A 20,632-nucleotide genomic window follows, 5' to 3' on the forward strand; every position below is an offset into this window, starting at 1 on the left:
CTGCTGAAACTAGATGATGAGGACTTGTGAGGAGCAGCAGTTAAGGATCCTCTACTAGTGGTCTATCTAGAGACCTAGAAGTTGTGATGGGTGTTCCCTGGAGAATTTGTCCTGACCACCATTTGTAGTTTGATGAATTTCTAAATGAGAGGAGCAAATCATTACAATAATAATGTAATAAAGAAATTTAGCTATGTCTATTGCATACTGTTGCAGAAAAACAGCCATAGAGGAACATAAATGGCACTTAAGAGAGACAGGAGAACTCTATTATGTTGTCAGAAACAGAGGAGTTAATACTGTGAATCCCAGGTCCTGACTCGGTCAGACATGGTCTTTTATGGGGGGTTGGGGAGAGGAGGTCTTGGACGTTAGGAATGGGGAAGGGGCTCAGAACCTGCTCTAAAATGGAGGTGGAGAAGACAGGAAGTCTAAGCTATTCAAGGTTTCAGATTACTGTGTAGCTCCAGGGAGGGACAGTAAGTTTGTTGGAGAGCAGAAACCTCAGGCAGCTATCAGCCCTGAGTTATTAACGAATTCAGGTTCTCTCCATCTCAGTACAACACAACTAAAATTGTGATTGATGACATCACATCAGTACAATTTGCTTTTTAGATCTTTAGTTCATTTTGACTTGACTTTTATTAATGGTGAGAGATAGGGGTCCAGTTTTTATCTGTCTACAAGTGGATACCCAGTTTTTGCAGCACTATTTAGTAAAGAGATTTTCTTTTCTCCACTGGATTGTCTGGTGCCCTTTGTCAAATATCAGTTGGCAGTATGCTTTGGGGTTTATTTATAAATTCTCTATTCTGATCCATTTGTCTACTTGCTTGTTTTTGGTGCCAGTACCATGCTGTTTTTACTACTACAGCTTTGTAATATATTTTGGGGTCAGGGAGTGAGATGTCTTCTACTCCACTCCTCTTGTTCATTATTGCTTTGGCATATGGATCTTTTATGATTCCAGGTAAATTCTATGACTGCTTCTAAATCTGTGAATATCCCTAGCAATTTGATTGGGATTGCATTAATTTTGAGATTAAATTGGGTAGAATTGACATTTCGATTATATTAATTCTTCTGATCTAGGAACCTGGGATTTCTTTCCACATTTTTGTGTCATTTTCAATTTCTTGCTTTAGTTTTTCATAGTTTTCCTTATAGAGGTATTGAATTCTTTGGTAAAATTTATTTCTAGGTATCTTTTATTTTTTCTAGCTATTGTAAATGGGATTGCTTTCTTCAATTCTACTTCAGTCTACTCATTGTTGGTATATAGGAATGCTGTAGATTTGTTTATGTTGATTTTGTATCCTGCCACTTTACTGTATTCATTTATCACTTCCAGGAGTTCTTTAGTAGAATCTTTTGGATTTTCTATATAATTATGTTATCTGCAAATAGAGATAATTTTACTTCTTCTTTCCATATTTGAATACCTTTTATTTTAGTCTCTTGTCTGGCTACATCGGCTGGGACTTCCAGGAATATATTGAAAAGGAGTGGAGAAAGTGGGCAGCCTTGTCTTGTTCTAGTTTTTAGTGGAAAAGGTTTCAGCTTTTCCCAAGTCAGTATGATGTTAGCTGTAAGTTTTTTATAGATGACTTTTATTGTGTTCAGAAATATCCCTTCTATGCCAATTTTGCTGAGTGTAAATCATGAAGGGAAGTTGTATATTGTCAAATGCTTTTTCTGTATCAGTTGATAGGATCATATGTTTTTATCTTTCTTACTGTTAATATAGTGTATTACATTTATGGTTTTGCATATATTAAACCTTTGCATCCCTGGAACCTTGGCATAAAGCCTTCTTGAGCATGGTGCATAATCTTTCTAATGTGACATTAGATATGATTTGCAAGTATCTTGTTGAGAATTTTTGCATCTACATTCATCAGATGTTTATCTGTAATTTTCTTTCTTTCTTTTTTTTGGGGGGGAGATTTTTGCTGTAGGATGTGTGTACACTCACTAGAGACAGAGTGATAGAAAGTGAGAAATCACTCCCCAAGGAGGATGGGCCATGCTGTAATCCCTTTTCTTTCATTCTTCTCTCAGGATTTTGGGCATGTGTGCACATGTGTCTGGTGTGAGTTTTCAGCTATCAAGTCTGGTACTCAAATCACAGTGGACCATGGGAATCCAGTATCTTAACCATCATGCCACCTGCTGGCCCTTGTAATTAATTCTCTTTTTTTGTTATGTTCTTTTCTGTTTTGGGGATGAGAGTGATGAAAGCTTCATGAAATAAATTTGGCAGATTTCCTTCCTTTTGTATCTTAAAAATAGTTTAAGTAGAATTGAGTTTAGCTCTTCTTTAAAACTTTTATAAAAGTCAGAAGTGAAACCATTGGGAACTGGGCTTTTTCTTTTTTGGGAAGTTATTTATTATTCAATGGCATTGCTCGTTATGGGTCTATTCAGGCTTTTTGTGTTCTCCTGATTCAATCTTGGTAGATTCTATGTGTGCAGGAATTTTTCCATCTCTTTCAGGTTTCCTTGTTTTTTGGCTTATAGTTGCTCATAGTATTCTCTAATGATCTTTTGTATTTCTGCTATGTCTGCTGTAATAGTGCCTGTTTTATAGCTAGATTTGATTTATCTAGTTCCTCTCTCTCTTCTTAATTAGTATATCTAACAGTGTGTCAATTTTTTTTATCTTCTCAAAGAACTGGATTTAATTTTCTCTTATTTTTCTGTTTATTTTTTCTAGCTTGTTTATTCTCTATTTTGTTTATTTTTTCATTTTTAAGAATTATTTTACTTAATTTTATTTATTCATTTATTTTATTTTGATGAGAGAGACAGAGAGAGAGAGAAAGAGAGAGAGAGAAAAAAAGAAATGAGAGAAAGTGAGAAAGCAAGCCGCTGGGTCTGGGACTTGAACCTTGGTCAATGATGTGGGAGTGACCAGTATCTTAACCACCACACCACCTGCTGGTCCCCTCTATTTCATTTATATCTGCTCAGATATTTATTATGTATTTTCTTCTGGAATATTTTTTCTTGTTGTTTCCTAATTCCCTGAGGTGTGTTGTCAGGTTGTCTATTTACCACCTTTTTGTCTTTTTTCTTATGCACACTAATTACTCTGAACTTCCCTCTTATGCCTGCTGTCACTGTATTCCATAGGTTATGGAATCTCATGTACTCGTTATCATTGCTTTCAATGAATCTTCTTTCTTTCTTAATTTCTTCAATGGTGTAAAGTTATTCAGGAGTATTTTGCTTAGTTTCCATATGTTTGTGTATTTCAGAGGGTTTCATCCTGAAGTTAATTTCAAGTTTAATTCCCTCAGTGTCTGAGAAGATGCTGGGGCATATTTCCTATGCCTTTGAATTTGTAAAGGCTTGTTTTGTGCCCTATCATGTGGTCACACTCCGAAAGTGTTTCATGTAGGGGTGAGACTTTTTCTTAGTCATCTTATGAGAATAAATACTTTTATAATACTACTTGGATGCAATTTTGCCTTATCACATAATAATTTTTTGATCCTGGAAGTTTAATTTTATGACATAACTATTTCAACGGACTGAATCAGAGTTATTTACATCTATTAATCTATCAGTATATGTACAAGTACAAGTGGTGTTCTAATGGTTCATGAAGTGTGTATTATTAAAAAATGCATATGGGGAGCCAGCAGGTGGCATGACAGTTAAGGGCACTGGACTTCCACATGGCTGACTATAGATTGAGTCCTGGACCTGGAAGCTTGTTTTTTTGGTTTCCTTCTCTCTCTCTCTCACTCTGTTCATATCTGATAAAAGTAAAATAAAATCAATAAATAAATAAAGTTAAATAAAATAATTCTTAAAAAAAGAAAACTGTACATGGATTTCAAAATGATTTTGCACCAAAATAAACTCACATTTTAATACCATTTTTCCACAAACTATATTTTAATTGCCAGAAGGCAAGTGGATTCACCAGAGAGAGACAGAGAAGCAAAGAGACAGAGAAAGAGAGGAAGAAAATATCAACCAATGGGGGATAGTCATGCCATAGTCCCTTCTTTTCCAATTCTCATCCCATTAGGACGTTACGATTTGGGGCATGTACACACATGCATCTGGCATACTGTTTAAGCCACTGTGTCTAGGATCTAAACCATGGTTGGTCATGTGGGACCTAGCTCCCTTAACTACGCTACAGAGCAGCTTTTTAAAGTACCCACATATATGGGGTGTGCGTGTGTGTGTGTATGTGTGTATATATATATATATATACATACATACATATATATAAAGTACCCACATATATGGGGTGTGTGTGTGTGTGTGTGTGTGTGTGTGTGTGTGTACACACACACACACACACACAAATGCCAAAACCAGTTTCTTTGTAGTGTTCTTAGTTTTCTGCATTATAAAATAGGACACATTCAAAAATGATATTATAGTTTTATTTGCACCATTAATGTAGTGTTCTTAGTTTTCTGCATTATAAAATAGGACACATTCAACAGTGATATTATAGTTTTATTTGCACCATTAATTTTTAATAGAAGTCAATAATGCTGACTAAGATGATGTTTTTGATATAAGCCATTAACAGGCTTTAAAAAAATAGAAAGGTCAAACTTTCTTAGCTTAAAAATATATACTAATTTTATAGATATAATTTATGAATATGCTGAAACCTTACTGTGATTGTCAAAACAACAATTTAAAACTTCTAAGGGATTTAATTTAACTGATATTTCATAATGTGTATATATTAGAAGTATTTGTAGAATATACAAAATATTTTAGTCTTCAGCTAATTCTTGATTACTGATTTTTAGATATCTACTTTGGACCATTTTGGAAGCTGAATTCAGAACAGTCTTAAGGTAAGGTGATTATGTGTGTGTACATTGTATTAAATTTAAGAAATGAATATATGTGATGAAACTATATGTAATAGAATATTTAAGCACATTTCTAGTTACTGAAAAACCAGTTCATGATAACCACTCAATAATATTGGTTCACTATAAACGTTTTGTAATATTTCTCAATTTAAAAAAATAACAAAAATATATTATGATTTGCTTAATGACTATTTACTTAATATTTTATCAGTACCCACTCTGAGAGTACCCACTTAAGAAATCACTATGCAAACAGACTAATCTTTACCAATTAATAATGTGGAGTGTAACAGTTGATATAACCGAGTTGTTACAAGTGGCTGGGAAGAGTGATGGGACATGTCACAAAATTATTAAGAATAGTAACATGTAGTTAATGACCCAGAATCTATTATGCACTTTATATATTTCATGCCATTTGATCTTCCAGCAATCCTATGAAGTAAAATTATTATCATTAATCTCATATTGAAAGCAGGAATCTCAGGATTATCTCAGGTTATATAGCTGTAAATGGCATAGTTACTAACAAATGTTTGTCTAAAACCTAAGTTTTGCCTTTCAACAACTATGAAAACTAACTTGAAAAGAGCTAGGAAGTATCTTGGGAGAAAGACTAGTTTGAGAAAGTTATGAGAAGAAAATCATTTGCATTATGGTGACCATTATCAAAAAAATGAAAGAGAATATGGACATATACTGTGCTAGAGACAAATTGGAATGAAGTATGTTCGATAAAAATGCAATATAAAATGTGTAACTTGAGTAGATGGAAGTGAATGGACTTATGGGAAGAGTGACTGTTCCAGCTTCAAAACTATCTCCCATTCCCAGAGAACTCCATCAGCAAAATGTTGGCCTGCATTTCATGCCATCATAGTTGAGACAACGCAATCTGTTTGAGTGGGCAATAAAAACAACTAGCGAGGAAATACTAGAATTATCTTGTCCTTCCCAGGAATAAAATAATGACCTGATCTTAGTAGAGTATAAATAAAGGGAAAGGTATGTTGTTGCCAAAAGACAAAAAGTGAACAAATGTAACAGAATTTATTCTGATAGTTTCAATAAAGGGCAAATGGAAGAGAAAGAAGAGTAGAAGGTTTTAAGTTTTCTTTTATAGCAAAATGGAAAGTTTTTCTCTCTCTCTCACTCTGTTCATATCTGATAAAAGTAAAATAAAATCAATAAATAAATAAAGTTAAATAAAATAATTCTTAAAAAAAGAAAACTGTACATGGATTTCAAAATGATTTTGCACCAAAATAAACTCACATTTTAATACCATTTTTCCACAAACTATATTTTAATTGCCAGAAGGCAAGTGGATTCACCAGAGAGAGACAGAGAAGCAAAGAGACAGAGAAAGAGAGGAAGAAAATATCAACCAATGGGGGATAGTCATGCCATAGTCCCTTCTTTTCCAATTCTCATCCCATTAGGACGTTACGATTTGGGGCATGTACACACATGCATCTGGCATACTGTTTAAGCCACTGTGTCTAGGATCTAAACCATGGTTGGTCATGTGGGACCTAGCTCCCTTAACTACGCTACAGAGCAGCTTTTTAAAGTACCCACATATATGGGGTGTGCGTGTGTGTGTGTATGTGTGTATATATATATATATATATACATACATACATATATATAAAGTACCCACATATATGGGGTGTGTGTGTGTGTGTGTGTGTGTGTGTGTGTGTGTTTTGGACACACACACACACACACACACAAATGCCAAAACCAGTTTCTTTGTAGTGTTCTTAGTTTTCTGCATTATAAAATTGGACACATTCAACAGTGATATTATAGTTTTATTTGCACCATTAATTTTTAATAGAAGTCAATAATGCTGACTAAGATGATGTTTTTGATATAAGCCATTAACAGGCTTTAAAAAAATAGAAAGGTCAAACTTTCTTAGCTTAAAAATATATACTAATTTTATAGATATAATTTATGAATATGCTGAAACCTTACTGTGATTGTCAAAACAACAATTTAAAACTTCTAAGGGATTTAATTTAACTGATATTTCATAATGTGTATATATTAGAAGTATTTGTAGAATATACAAAATATTTTAGTCTTCAGCTAATTCTTGATTACTGATTTTTAGATATCTACTTTGGACCATTTTGGAAGCTGAATTCAGAACAGTCTTAAGGTAAGGTGATTATGTGTGTGTACATTGTATTAAATTTAAGAAATGAATATATGTGATGAAACTATATGTAATAGAATATTTAAGCACATTTCTAGTTACTGAAAAACCAGTTCATGATAACCACTCAATAATATTGGTTCACTATAAACGTTTTGTAATATTTCTCAATTTAAAAAAATAACAAAAATATATTATGATTTGCTTAATGACTATTTACTTAATATTTTATCAGTACCCACTCTGAGAGTACCCACTTAAGAAATCACTATGCAAACAGACTAATCTTTACCAATTAATAATGTGGAGTGTAACAGTTGATATAACCGAGTTGTTACAAGTGGCTGGGAAGAGTGATGGGACATGTCACAAAATTATTAAGAATAGTAACATGTAGTTAATGACCCAGAATCTATTATGCACTTTATATATTTCATGCCATTTGATCTTCCAGCAATCCTATGAAGTAAAATTATTATCATTAATCTCATATTGAAAGCAGGAATCTCAGGATTATCTCAGGTTATATAGCTGTAAATGGCATAGTTACTAACAAATGTTTGTCTAAAACCTAAGTTTTGCCTTTCAACAACTATGAAAACTAACTTGAAAAGAGCTAGGAAGTATCTTGGGAGAAAGACTAGTTTGAGAAAGTTATGAGAAGAAAATCATTTGCATTATGGTGACCATTATCAAAAAAATGAAAGAGAATATGGACATATACTGTGCTAGAGACAAATTGGAATGAAGTATGTTCGATAAAAATGCAATATAAAATGTGTAACTTGAGTAGATGGAAGTGAATGGACTTATGGGAAGAGTGACTGTTCCAGCTTCAAAACTATCTCCCATTCCCAGAGAACTCCATCAGCAAAATGTTGGCCTGCATTTCATGCCATCATAGTTGAGACAACGCAATCTGTTTGAGTGGGCAATAAAAACAACTAGCGAGGAAATACTAGAATTATCTTGTCCTTCCCAGGAATAAAATAATGACCTGATCTTAGTAGAGTATAAATAAAGGGAAAGGTATGTTGTTGCCAAAAGACAAAAAGTGAACAAATGTAACAGAATTTATTCTGATAGTTTCAATAAAGGGCAAATGGAAGAGAAAGAAGAGTAGAAGGTTTTAAGTTTTCTTTTATAGCAAAATGGAAAGTTTTAGAAAGTGGTAGAGGGAAAAAATATAAACTGTTTTGTTAGAGAACAAGATGGGTTCAACATTTCTATTTTACTTTTGAAGCATTGATGAGAACCCAGATTCATATCTCCTCTAGGGCATAGAAGGTTGAGTGAAGAAGAGGTAAAGACTGAACTCTAACTCCATTAAATATATTAATTGAAGATTTTGAGTAGGTGGCTTCTTTGGAAGAATTAACATTAAAATAGAAGAACATGGAGTCGGTATTTTAAACAGGATTTTCAGGTGGATGTTTTTGAATAAAATGTAACTATGTAAGTTTGAAGATGTATACTGGATCAGTTTTGTTTCAAAGGTTTAGTTTATTTTGAATTTGTTTATTTGCTTGGCAATATAATGTTGATTTCTTTAAAGTAAAAAAGAATAAAGCATTATCATCAAACTTCATTAATAATACAATTAATAATGGCTTCTGTAGATATTTATTTCAATTTGTTACAATGTTCTTTCTCTTCAAGCATTTTCTTTCATCTGGTATTTTCATAATCCTATTAATAATGCTTCAGAGAAAATACAATTTAAAACGACTTTTATTTTAGAATCAAAATATTCATTCGTTCATTGTTTCATGAAACATATGACTAGATAACAATAAAAAAGATAAGGAAAAAAAGCAACACTTCTTTAGACTGGATGTTTATTTTGAGACATGTTTTTGATTAAAGATAGGACTAATATAGAAATGTTTTAAGTATTTAAAAAATTTAGTATATTAGTATACTAGCATTAGTATAAAAACCCAGTTTGAAATGCTATGTATAACATAATTATAAATTTCTTACCAATTATTATTTTTTTAACTGGACATCTTCGTTCATGGATTAAATTAATTATTTATTGAGCACCTAAATTAGAGCTAAGTTCTGAGCAACCATGAAGACAATAGGTGTTGTTTCTCTTTACACACAGTGTAGGAAAAAATCAGATCATGCACAGATTATTACAGCATAGTATAATCTCCTGCTATGGAAGTCCAAAGGATGGTATTACTGAATGGAATAGAGTCCTAAGTATAATCAAGGAGATGTGAATCTTTAGTCCATAAAACTTTTGTTTAGAGGTTTTTTTTTTTTTGCTATAGTACATGTGCTCACCAGAAAGACAGGGAGAGACAGGGACACAGAAAGCAGAGAAATCACTCCCCAGGGAGGATGGCCACGCCACAATTCCTTGTCCTCCATTCTCCTCTTGGGATCTTGGGCATGCACGTACACACGCCAGGTGTGAGTTTAAGCCACTGGGTCCAGAACTCAAATCACGGTCGACTACATGGGAGTCCAGCAATGTAGCCATTATGCTGTCTGCTGGTCTCTGTTCATAAAACTTTTAAAGAAGATACAATTTCTAAATTTTGTTTAGCATTTATTTGTAGTTGAATCTTCATATGCTACCAATTTATTTTCAGAAGGTAGAGATTTAAAATATAGAACATATTACCTGTGGTTTGCTATGTATGTAACTTAAACATTAGTACCATTGAGTGGTACTTACTAAACGGATTAAGCAGTTGAGTGAAATAGCTGTCACTTGGTGGGACCAGCAGATGGCATAATGGTTATGTTGCTGAATGCCTACGTGGCTGGCCACGATTTGAGCCCCAGACCTGGTGGCTTAAAACTGATGGTGGGTGCATGTGTGTGTGTCCCCAAAATCTCAAGGAGAGAATAGAGGAGAAGGGATTGCAGCATGGTCATCATCTTTGGGGGGTGGGGGGAGTGTAATTTCTTGCTTTCTGTCTCTCTGTCTCTTTGGAGAGTGCATGCACCCAATAGCAAAAACAAAACAAAACAGAACAAAACATCTTAAAAAGAAAAGCTATCACTTGGTAACATTTTTATTTTCTTTTAAAATTTTATTTACCTTATGTATTTTATTTTATTACTAAAGGTAATGAAAACCTGTATAGTCAATGAAATGAGTCACTTCAGTATTTAAAAATAAATTGAGGGAGGTTTAAATTATATCAAGGGTTCCCTTTCTGGCAGATGATAAATAAAAAACTCAAAGAATGGCCATAAGACAACTTTTTTAAAAAAGTGCTTTGCTGAGCTGGCAAGGAAAAAAAGAATTCAAAGAGGGCAAAGATGAAGTGAAAGCAGGGACTCTGAAAAATAAGCAAGTACAAATCTGGGAACATATGAAAAAACTTAGAGCTAGCCCAAATTGGAGTCTAATATAGGGATGATCCTCAGACAGTCAGGATCCCAAAGGGCAACACCCTAAGGGCATGGGTCTTCAGGAATTAACCTATCATTGAGAAGATACAAATATGTATAACACTATCTAGACTTTGCCACTGATCTGCCTTTGGAATCTAGAAATATAAGGTAGCCTTCATTCAGCTTTAGTGTTAGAATTACCTGTATGGTTCATAAAACCTTACTCAGTAATTTGGAGTGGTTCCAGATTCATAGCCACTGGATGGATACAAAGGAAATCCTTTGTGATATAAACCCAAATCAAAGTGTTCCCAAGATGATATTCTAAAGACGTGAGTAAATTATTTAGACTACAAAGTATAAAGAATAAAAAAATCTCAAGAGAAAGCCAACAAAAACATGACAGATGAAGTAGACTTAAATATTTTAGATACTGGAATTTTCATTCAGGAAAAATCCTATGTTTAGTACTATGTTAATTTTCTATTGCAGTCAAAACAAATTACCACTTGTGGTAATTCACTTATCTTAAATTTCTGTAGTTCAGAGGTCTAGTATGGGTACCACCAGATTAAAATCAAGATGTTGGCAGACTGTTCCTTTTTGGGTTGTCTAAGGGATGATTATTTTCCTGCTCATTTAGATTGTTGGCAAGATCCAGCTCCTTGTGGTTGTAGGACTGGGCTTGTTTTCTTGCTGCCCTAAATCAAGGATTGTTGTAATCTTCTAAAGATCACTGAATGTTTTGTCATAGGAACCACTTTATCTTTAAAGCCAGCAAGAATTGGTTGATTCCTTCTCATATCACCTCTCTATAACCCATAGAGTACAAGCTGGTAGTGATACTACTAATACAGTATCCTGAAGAAATCTGTGGGTCTTTCATGCCTTTCACACATTTTATCCCATTAGACCAAAGCATGCCCTTAGATCTTTTCAAGAAAATTTCTTCTCCCTTTCTGGCTTCTGCTGAGATGGCGAAGGGGATCTATGAAGTAGGAGCTATTTACAAGAGATGCTTTGAACACTGTTCACAGAGATATTAGCATTAAAGACTGTTCAATCTTCAAAGCTGTAAGTCCAAGGAACATGAAGCAGAATAAATTAAAATTACATCTAAATACATAAAAATGAAACTGTAGGCTTCCAACTTTGTAGAAGAACTAGAAGCAGCTAGAGAAACAGTGAAAAAACCTGTAAAATAAAGGCAATTAGATTGATAGATGACTTCTAAATAGCAACAATGGAACCCAGAAGATATGAGAATAACGGATCTATCTAGGAGAGTCCATCTCCTACCTCATGCTGTTCTCATCTCCTCGTTACATATTGTTGTAAAAGTCTTATTCGTATTTCTTCTCTTATCCTTTAAATTCAGTTTACCATTTATAATATCTAATAAACATGAACACAAACATGTGTACAACATGTTTAATTATACATGCTTTCAACAATTATTCATTACCAGCTCACTGTGATATTTTTCTCAAGAAAAATCTACTGGGGCATTAGGGACATAGAAAACAAACGGTCCTTCTGTCAAGTTATATATCTATATCAATCTTTCATGAATTAAAAATTATAAGCACAAAGTCATGTCTTTTTTCTTATTTGTAAAATAATTTCTCTCATTTTTATTAAAAAACCTTTACACTGGGCCCTGCAGGTGGCATAGTGGTTAATACACTGGATCCCCACATGGTCAACTGGGGTGCAAGTCCTGAACCAGGCTGCTTGAAACTCACTTTTGACATGTGTGAATGCATGCCCCAAATCCTGAGAGGAAAATAAAGGAGAGGGGATTGTGGCATGGCCACTCCCCCTGTGGGATGATTTCTCACTTTCTGACTCTGTCTCTCCAATAAGTGCACATGCCCTAAAATAAAAAATCTCTCCTACAGAAAAAGAATCAAAACTTTTATATCTTTATATTTTTTACAAAGTTTTTCAACAATCCCATGGACTCTCTTCTAAATGCACAATTTCCTCAAGATTTGGCCACTATTATTAATCAACAGTAATTTGTTTAAAATCAAACATGTGCCTAGCACTTTTGGGAATACTGGGAAAAGTATAACAACCATACTGTATCTTTTGGTGTTATTGAGATTATTTATGATAATACATTTGGCACTCTCATTTGTGTTATTTTTATTGCCCAATTAAATTTTTTGGATTTTTAATAACTCAAGTTCTTTATCAATTATGGTAGAATCAATTATAGAACAGATATTAAAAGCTGTTGCTCTATTTCTCTGAGCATGACTAATGTAAGAAAATCTCATGACTTTTCATTACATTTCATGAAAACAAGAATTCCTTATTAAATAAAAGAAAATCCAAACAGGCACAGGAAATTTAGTGCCTGAGATTTAATGAAGGCCCCAGACCTGGTGGCTTAAAACTGATGGTGGGTGCATGTGTGTGTGTCCCCAAAATCTCAAGGAGAGAATAGAGGAGAAGGGATTGCAGCATGGTCATCATCTTTGGGGGGTGGGGGGAGTGTAATTTCTTGCTTTCTGTCTCTCTGTCTCTTTGGAGAGTGCATGCACCCAATAGCAAAAACAAAACAAAACAGAACAAAACATCTTAAAAAGAAAAGCTATCACTTGGTAACATTTTTATTTTCTTTTAAAATTTTATTTACCTTATGTATTTTATTTTATTACTAAAGGTAATGAAAACCTGTATAGTCAATGAAATGAGTCACTTCAGTATTTAAAAATAAATTGAGGGAGGTTTAAATTATATCAAGGGTTCCCTTTCTGGCAGATGATAAATAAAAAACTCAAAGAATGGCCATAAGACAACTTTTTTAAAAAAGTGCTTTGCTGAGCTGGCAAGGAAAAAAAGAATTCAAAGAGGGCAAAGATGAAGTGAAAGCAGGGACTCTGAAAAATAAGCAAGTACAAATCTGGGAACATATGAAAAAACTTAGAGCTAGCCCAAATTGGAGTCTAATATAGGGATGATCCTCAGACAGTCAGGATCCCAAAGGGCAACACCCTAAGGGCATGGGTCTTCAGGAATTAACCTATCATTGAGAAGATACAAATATGTATAACACTATCTAGACTTTGCCACTGATCTGCCTTTGGAATCTAGAAATATAAGGTAGCCTTCATTCAGCTTTAGTGTTAGAATTACCTGTATGGTTCATAAAACCTTACTCAGTAATTTGGAGTGGTTCCAGATTCATAGCCACTGGATGGATACAAAGGAAATCCTTTGTGATATAAACCCAAATCAAAGTGTTCCCAAGATGATATTCTAAAGACGTGAGTAAATTATTTAGACTACAAAGTATAAAGAATAAAAAAATCTCAAGAGAAAGCCAACAAAAACATGACAGATGAAGTAGACTTAAATATTTTAGATACTGGAATTTTCATTCAGGAAAAATCCTATGTTTAGTACTATGTTAATTTTCTATTGCAGTCAAAACAAATTACCACTTGTGGTAATTCACTTATCTTAAATTTCTGTAGTTCAGAGGTCTAGTATGGGTACCACCAGATTAAAATCAAGATGTTGGCAGACTGTTCCTTTTTGGGTTGTCTAAGGGATGATTATTTTCCTGCTCATTTAGATTGTTGGCAAGATCCAGCTCCTTGTGGTTGTAGGACTGGGCTTGTTTTCTTGCTGCCCTAAATCAAGGATTGTTGTAATCTTCTAAAGATCACTGAATGTTTTGTCATAGGAACCACTTTATCTTTAAAGCCAGCAAGAATTGGTTGATTCCTTCTCATATCACCTCTCTATAACCCATAGAGTACAAGCTGGTAGTGATACTACTAATACAGTATCCTGAAGAAATCTGTGGGTCTTTCATGCCTTTCACACATTTTATCCCATTAGACCAAAGCATGCCCTTAGATCTTTTCAAGAAAATTTCTTCTCCCTTTCTGGCTTCTGCTGAGATGGCGAAGGGGATCTATGAAGTAGGAGCTATTTACAAGAGATGCTTTGAACACTGTTCACAGAGATATTAGCATTAAAGACTGTTCAATCTTCAAAGCTGTAAGTCCAAGGAACATGAAGCAGAATAAATTAAAATTACATCTAAATACATAAAAATGAAACTGTAGGCTTCCAACTTTGTAGAAGAACTAGAAGCAGCTAGAGAAACAGTGAAAAAACCTGTAAAATAAAGGCAATTAGATTGATAGATGACTTCTAAATAGCAACAATGGAACCCAGAAGATATGAGAATAACGGATCTATCTAGGAGAGTCCATCTCCTACCTCATGCTGTTCTCATCTCCTCGTTACATATTGTTGTAAAAGTCTTATTCGTATTTCTTCTCTTATCCTTTAAATTCAGTTTACCATTTATAATATCTAATAAACATGAACACAAACATGTGTACAACATGTTTAATTATACATGCTTTCAACAATTATTCATTACCAGCTCACTGTGATATTTTTCTCAAGAAAAATCTACTGGGGCATTAGGGACATAGAAAACAAACGGTCCTTCTGTCAAGTTATATATCTATATCAATCTTTCATGAATTAAAAATTATAAGCACAAAGTCATGTCTTTTTTCTTATTTGTAAAATAATTTCTCTCATTTTTATTAAAAAACCTTTACACTGGGCCCTGCAGGTGGCATAGTGGTTAATACACTGGATCCCCACATGGTCAACTGGGGTGCAAGTCCTGAACCAGGCTGCTTGAAACTCACTTTTGACATGTGTGAATGCATGCCCAAAATATTTTAAGAGGAGAATAGGAGAGGGGATTGTGGCATGGCCACTCCCCCTGTGGGATGATTTCTCACTTTCTGACTCTGTCTCTCCAATAAGTGCACATGCCCTAAAATAAAAAATCTCTCCTACAGAAAAAGAATCAAAACTTTTATATCTTTATATTTTTTACAAAGTTTTTCAACAATCCCATGGACTCTCTTCTAAATGCACAATTTCCTCAAGATTTGGCCACTATTATTAATCAACAGTAATTTGTTTAAAATCAAACATGTGCCTAGCACTTTTGGGAATACTGGGAAAAGTATAACAACCATACTGTATCTTTTGGTGTTATTGAGATTATTTATGATAATACATTTGGCACTCTCATTTGTGTTATTTTTATTGCCCAATTAAATTTTTTGGATTTTTAATAACTCAAGTTCTTTATCAATTATGGTAGAATCAATTATAGAACAGATATTAAAAGCTGTTGCTCTATTTCTCTGAGCATGACTAATGTAAGAAAATCTCATGACTTTTCATTACATTTCATGAAAACAAGAATTCCTTATTAAATAAAAGAAAATCCAAACAGGCACAGGAAATTTAGTGCCTGAGATTTAATGAAGAATAAAATAAAATGACTGTAAGTTTTTCATAGAGCAAACATAAGTTTTATTTTCTCCTGGAATTACATAATGAGAGTTGTCTGATATTTGATAAACTTCTTCTAATTATTAGTGAATAAATTGGGTCATCAGAAAAGTCATGATGTACGTTTTTGTGTTTTTCTGTGCAAAAATGCATCATGGTTTTTTTGATGACTCGATAATTTACTCTATTTGGCTGGATGTATAATTTACTCTGGATAATATATAATGTCTTGTGGTATCTCCTACAGATAAGATAAAATATTAGTATCAAACCAACTTTATTTGAACTCTGGCTTTGTAAATTACTAGCTGTGCTTCCTTATATCCATTATCTCTGCGGCTTTATCTTACCACTATAAATAAAAGCAACTGGAATTCAAATGTAATCACATGCCTTGTATTTATTTATTTTTAACATAACTCTAAACTTGAAATATCCATATTAGCAGGAAGCTCAATGCCTTTTTCCTATGTGGCCCAAGATTCTTAGAGAATGGCTCCATCTGATGTAGCCTGCCCTGTTTTCAAATGCCACGCAGGGAGAAAACTTTGAAGTCCATCCGTTGCTGTTACTGTAAATGAAGCAGCAAAGGAAAAATGGTTTCCAGCATATTCTAAGTGGTGATTTTGTGTGCCTAGAGGGATAACCTGACTGAAATGGATCTCTACACATTTGTGAGCTTCATGGTTCCTTCTGCAGTCTAGAAATTTGGCCACTGTTTCTATAATCTCACCACAGTGTAGTGACTAGACAGGAAGGCTGCCAATTTCAGGCCCTTTGGTAGGAATGCCAAAGTCACAGTTTTGAACCCAAGTCCAATAGCTAGGCTCTCCCTCGTGTCATGGTGACTGCCTTGGGACCCTTGATACCCTTTCCTGCCAGCACTCTTAATCAGGAGCAGAAATAATCCAGAAATAATCCAATGCATTGAATTACAAAAGGATGCTTCTCCTATCCAAAATAATCTCTTGGAAAACTTGCTAACACCTTGGTGCCCCTTTCTTGAAAAGTGTTGGGTGAGTTATTTAGCAGGTTGCAGAAGATTCCATAATTACATTCCCTGGAGAAAATAGGTACCTACTCTAGTTGACTGGGAACAAAGTAGCTCTTTAAACAATTCTTTCTGGATGACATTAAGTTCACTGACAAGGTGACTTCTCTTTCTTTTAGTTCTGCCTCATCAGATATATCACGTATTGTGATTCTGTGAGGACTAACAAGATGGTACAGAGTGCTTATCAGGGCCTAACAGAGTAGACAACAGACACAAATCTGCTCTTTGGCCCATAGTCTTAATTTGTAGTTTATTATTGTTATTTTCCTTTTCACATATATATTCCAAATGAGATTATAGAATCTGTAATGGAAAAGAGTTACATCTTGAATGTTTTTCATGCCTCCACAGGTTATTTAGCATAATATCTTGGAGATAAATATTAATTGCTATGTAATTATCACTTTAGTGATTACTTTGAAACTGATTTTACCACATGTAGATAATATAATCTGCTTTTTAAATTTCTTTGTATGACTTTCTGCTATCATACTAATATTATTTTTCTGAACAGAAGGTTGGCAAGGAATGGAGATGAAATTCTAATCCAGCTATTTGCATTTTGATTACTGAATCACCTATCACTCAGTAACACTTAAATTGCTTAGAAATTTTCTTGAACACTCGAAATAACGGGTTTCCTTCTCTCTCAGAAATGGTGAGGCAGGAATACATTTGTAAGATGCATAGTGTTGCTATTAAAAAAAAAACTTAAAGAAACTTAAATTCAAGTTCTAAATCTTCACTGATATTAGTGAGAGTATGGATAAGCCATGTAATGATCTTCATGTAGCAAAAAAGAGGATGGTAATGAAAAGGTCATTATAAAGATTAGGGAAATATGTGTCAAATGACCTGTAATAAGAACTCTCTCATTTAAACAAAGGCACACTTATTTTTTAAATGTTGGAAAATAAGACAAATTACTCATAATCTCACCATTTATAGACATACTTTTGTTAACAGTGTGAGAAATTTGAGGCCAAATATGCATACATTTTGAAATTATATTTTTTCACTTCATTTTATATTGCTTTAAATTTTGAACCTTTTGTGTCATGAATTCTTCAGACGTATTATTTTAATAGTCTACTTTATATTACTTGGACATTTCATGTGGATGCATTAAAGCTTTTCTGTGGTTAATTAGATTTACACCCTTGATATTTGCTAATTTAATATTCCCTATTACCTCTCATCTTGAAATACCTCCACAGATTCGTGGCTTGTATAAACCCCATTATTTTGTTGAAAAAGCACTCTTGAGTGCTACTCAGGGCTAGTCTCAATACCATGTACTTTATCTGTACTGAGGGACTTCTTAGCTGCACCACACAATCTGCACTCAGCTTAATTGTTCTCTCCTCACATGGCCTTCATTAAGTCTCTTTTCACTACACTGTTATAATAAATTAATAGATTTCCCAACAGCAGACCATCCTTTCACCAAGAGAGTATCTTTTAAATAATTTAAAAACTTGATTTGTTAGAATTTTATTTATTACTTAGCACTTATGATAACATCTACTATTTTTGTGCTTTGTTTGTTAGGTTTGGCTTTAGAGCTATAGATACAATGAAAGCAGTAAACTAAATCATATTCCACAGAGTCCAAGACAAGCATGACAAAATTAAAGTTAAATATAACAATGAATTGCCTTTATGTAACCCAGTAGCTAATGCTTTACCAGACAGAATCCATATTTAAATTTATTGCAACAATTATCACACGGAGCTCAAACCAGCATGATAAAATATTTCAGGTATAAACATAGTTATTTTGTTATACTAGAAAGCATAATGATACAAAAATGGGGTAGAAGATATCTGACTCAACACTAATTTATACAAAATGAATAATTACACATTTGGAAGGGGCCATCAGCATCCTATGTCCCATCAGATTTCCTGCAGCTAGTGTCAGATTACATTGTATTTGTAAAATGGAAATAGAATGGCACTTTTCTCACCATGTTTCTGAGATTCTTTCCAGCTTCGAATTATAGTACCTGAAAAACATGTTACCATTTATTCCAGAGACAGGATCTTTTGGTGTTTGGCATTACAGAGTCAATTTATGAGACCAAAGCATGAGCTTTTATTCAATGGCCAAAGAATGGAGACATGGGAGCCTCGCTCTCAAATCACCTTCTCCATCTTGAGCTAGGCAGTTTAATATATCACAGATAAGGTCATGAGTGGACAAGATGGCTAATAATATTTAAAGTTTTTCCAGAAAAGGGAAGGATTTCTCGGAATTCCCAAACCTGCCTCCTTTTTTTTTTTTTATTTATAAGGACATTTCTGGTCATAACTGTAGTGATCAACTATCATGGCACTGGTCAATGTGTCATCAACCACGGTAATGAAGTGCAATGAGCGTATGAGTTTGAAGGTTAGGCAGCAGTTGTTCCAGTTGCCATCTTGGTTCCGACTGGTTCAGCCTGGTTTCTGTGTGTGTGAATGTGAAGGCCTTATCTTAACTACTGGCACACATCCTATGCTGTAAAGAAATGGCACTGTTAGGGAAGGGCTGGGGTCTAATGAGATCATGAACTATACAGCGAGTGAAAGAAAAAAACCTGTGGGGAGGGGCTTGCGTATGGTGATACTTATGCAATATACATGACACCTGCTGTTAAGCCCACGCTGAGTTGACCTTTGGCATTTGTCATCTTCAGGTATTCCCTATTGTGGCCTCTGAAGATAATATAACTTTACTCCAGGAGCCAGTGAATCTTCCCCTCCACTTTCTGAGGTGGGCAGTTTCATGGAAAAGAAGCCACTTTGTCCTATTTAACCAAGTGAGCTTCTGAAGTTACTACTTGGCGATGTTATCCTTCTGTTCTACCAGGAGAGCTCTTAGAAAACTTGACTCCTAGGTCAGAGCTTCCAACTAGCACCTATGGACTATGTAAATGAATAGGAAATAGCAAGTCCCCGTGTGCATCACCAATAACCAGGCTAAATTAGACCAGTTTTTGTGCTCTTTTCCTTGTCTCTTTGCCATCTCACTGCTGTCCAGTCCTCTGGTGCCGCCAGCTCTGGAAATAACCTAATATCCTGCTGCTCAGTAACCTACAGGCAAGAAGACAATGCCAGTACTCCTTATTCAAAATCTTTTCCAAACCTCAGGGGGGGATTTTCTGTCTCCTACCCCTGCCACCAAAGAACAGTAGAGAGGAAACAGTGTCTGTCTTACTTTTGCATGAATTCTCTCCAACTTTCTTTTTAAAATTCTTTTCATGTTAAAAGATCCCAGAAAACCAGTTCTGCCTGTTTTCTCAAATAACAATGGCCTTCACCCAGCCAGCCCTTTTGTAACAATTAAAGCTGAGCTTTTATTCTCAGTCAGCCAAGGGCTACCTCTAGAATTTCTGTTTTTAGATTTAACCACAACTTGCGAAAGGGAAGTTTCCTAGTTATCTATGGCAGAAGCTAAGAAATATTTTCCTCATATTCTTTATTCCATATTGTTGCAATGTTTATTACTTGCAGTTTTGAGCTAATAGTTTTCTATCCCCTCTAGGTGCTGTATTTGACAAATTTAGAAATATCAGCCTGGTTCAATGCATACAATACTGATGCTGGACCTGGTAGGGATGCTTGTTCAGGGGACCTGAAATCAGGAGGCTTACCACTTGCTACAAAGAGACAAAACTTAAGGAATGGGGAAAGGAATTCATTCAGCAAGGCCAACACTGGAGAGAGAGCAGAGTCCATAACTGTCTCCCCACTACTAGACAAGATACAGAATTTATATAGGGTAAGAAGTCAGTGTGAGATACATTTAGAAACAAAGAGCAAGTAACATTATCTCTGAGGCAAAGGAGATTTCAG

General features: G+C 34.4%; 1 protein-coding gene across 2 annotated transcripts in view; it reads left to right on the forward strand.

The window, feature by feature from the left end:
* Positions 1-6,979: 6,979 nt before the first annotated feature.
* The window catches only part of CNTN1 (contactin 1), a 294,525-nt gene continuing 280,872 nt past the window's right edge, over positions 6,980-20,632 (forward strand). For both annotated transcript variants that reach the window (XM_006167209.2, XM_006167211.3), the window contains exon 1: positions 6,980-7,029. The gene's annotated coding sequence lies outside the window, so the exon portion shown is untranslated. The remainder of the gene's footprint in view (positions 7,030-20,632) is intronic.

The sequence above is a fragment of the Tupaia chinensis genome, unplaced genomic scaffold (assembly GCF_000334495.1).
Source record: "Tupaia chinensis unplaced genomic scaffold, TupChi_1.0 Scaffold144624_1, whole genome shotgun sequence".
In the NCBI taxonomy this organism is placed as follows: Eukaryota; Metazoa; Chordata; class Mammalia; order Scandentia; family Tupaiidae; genus Tupaia; species Tupaia belangeri.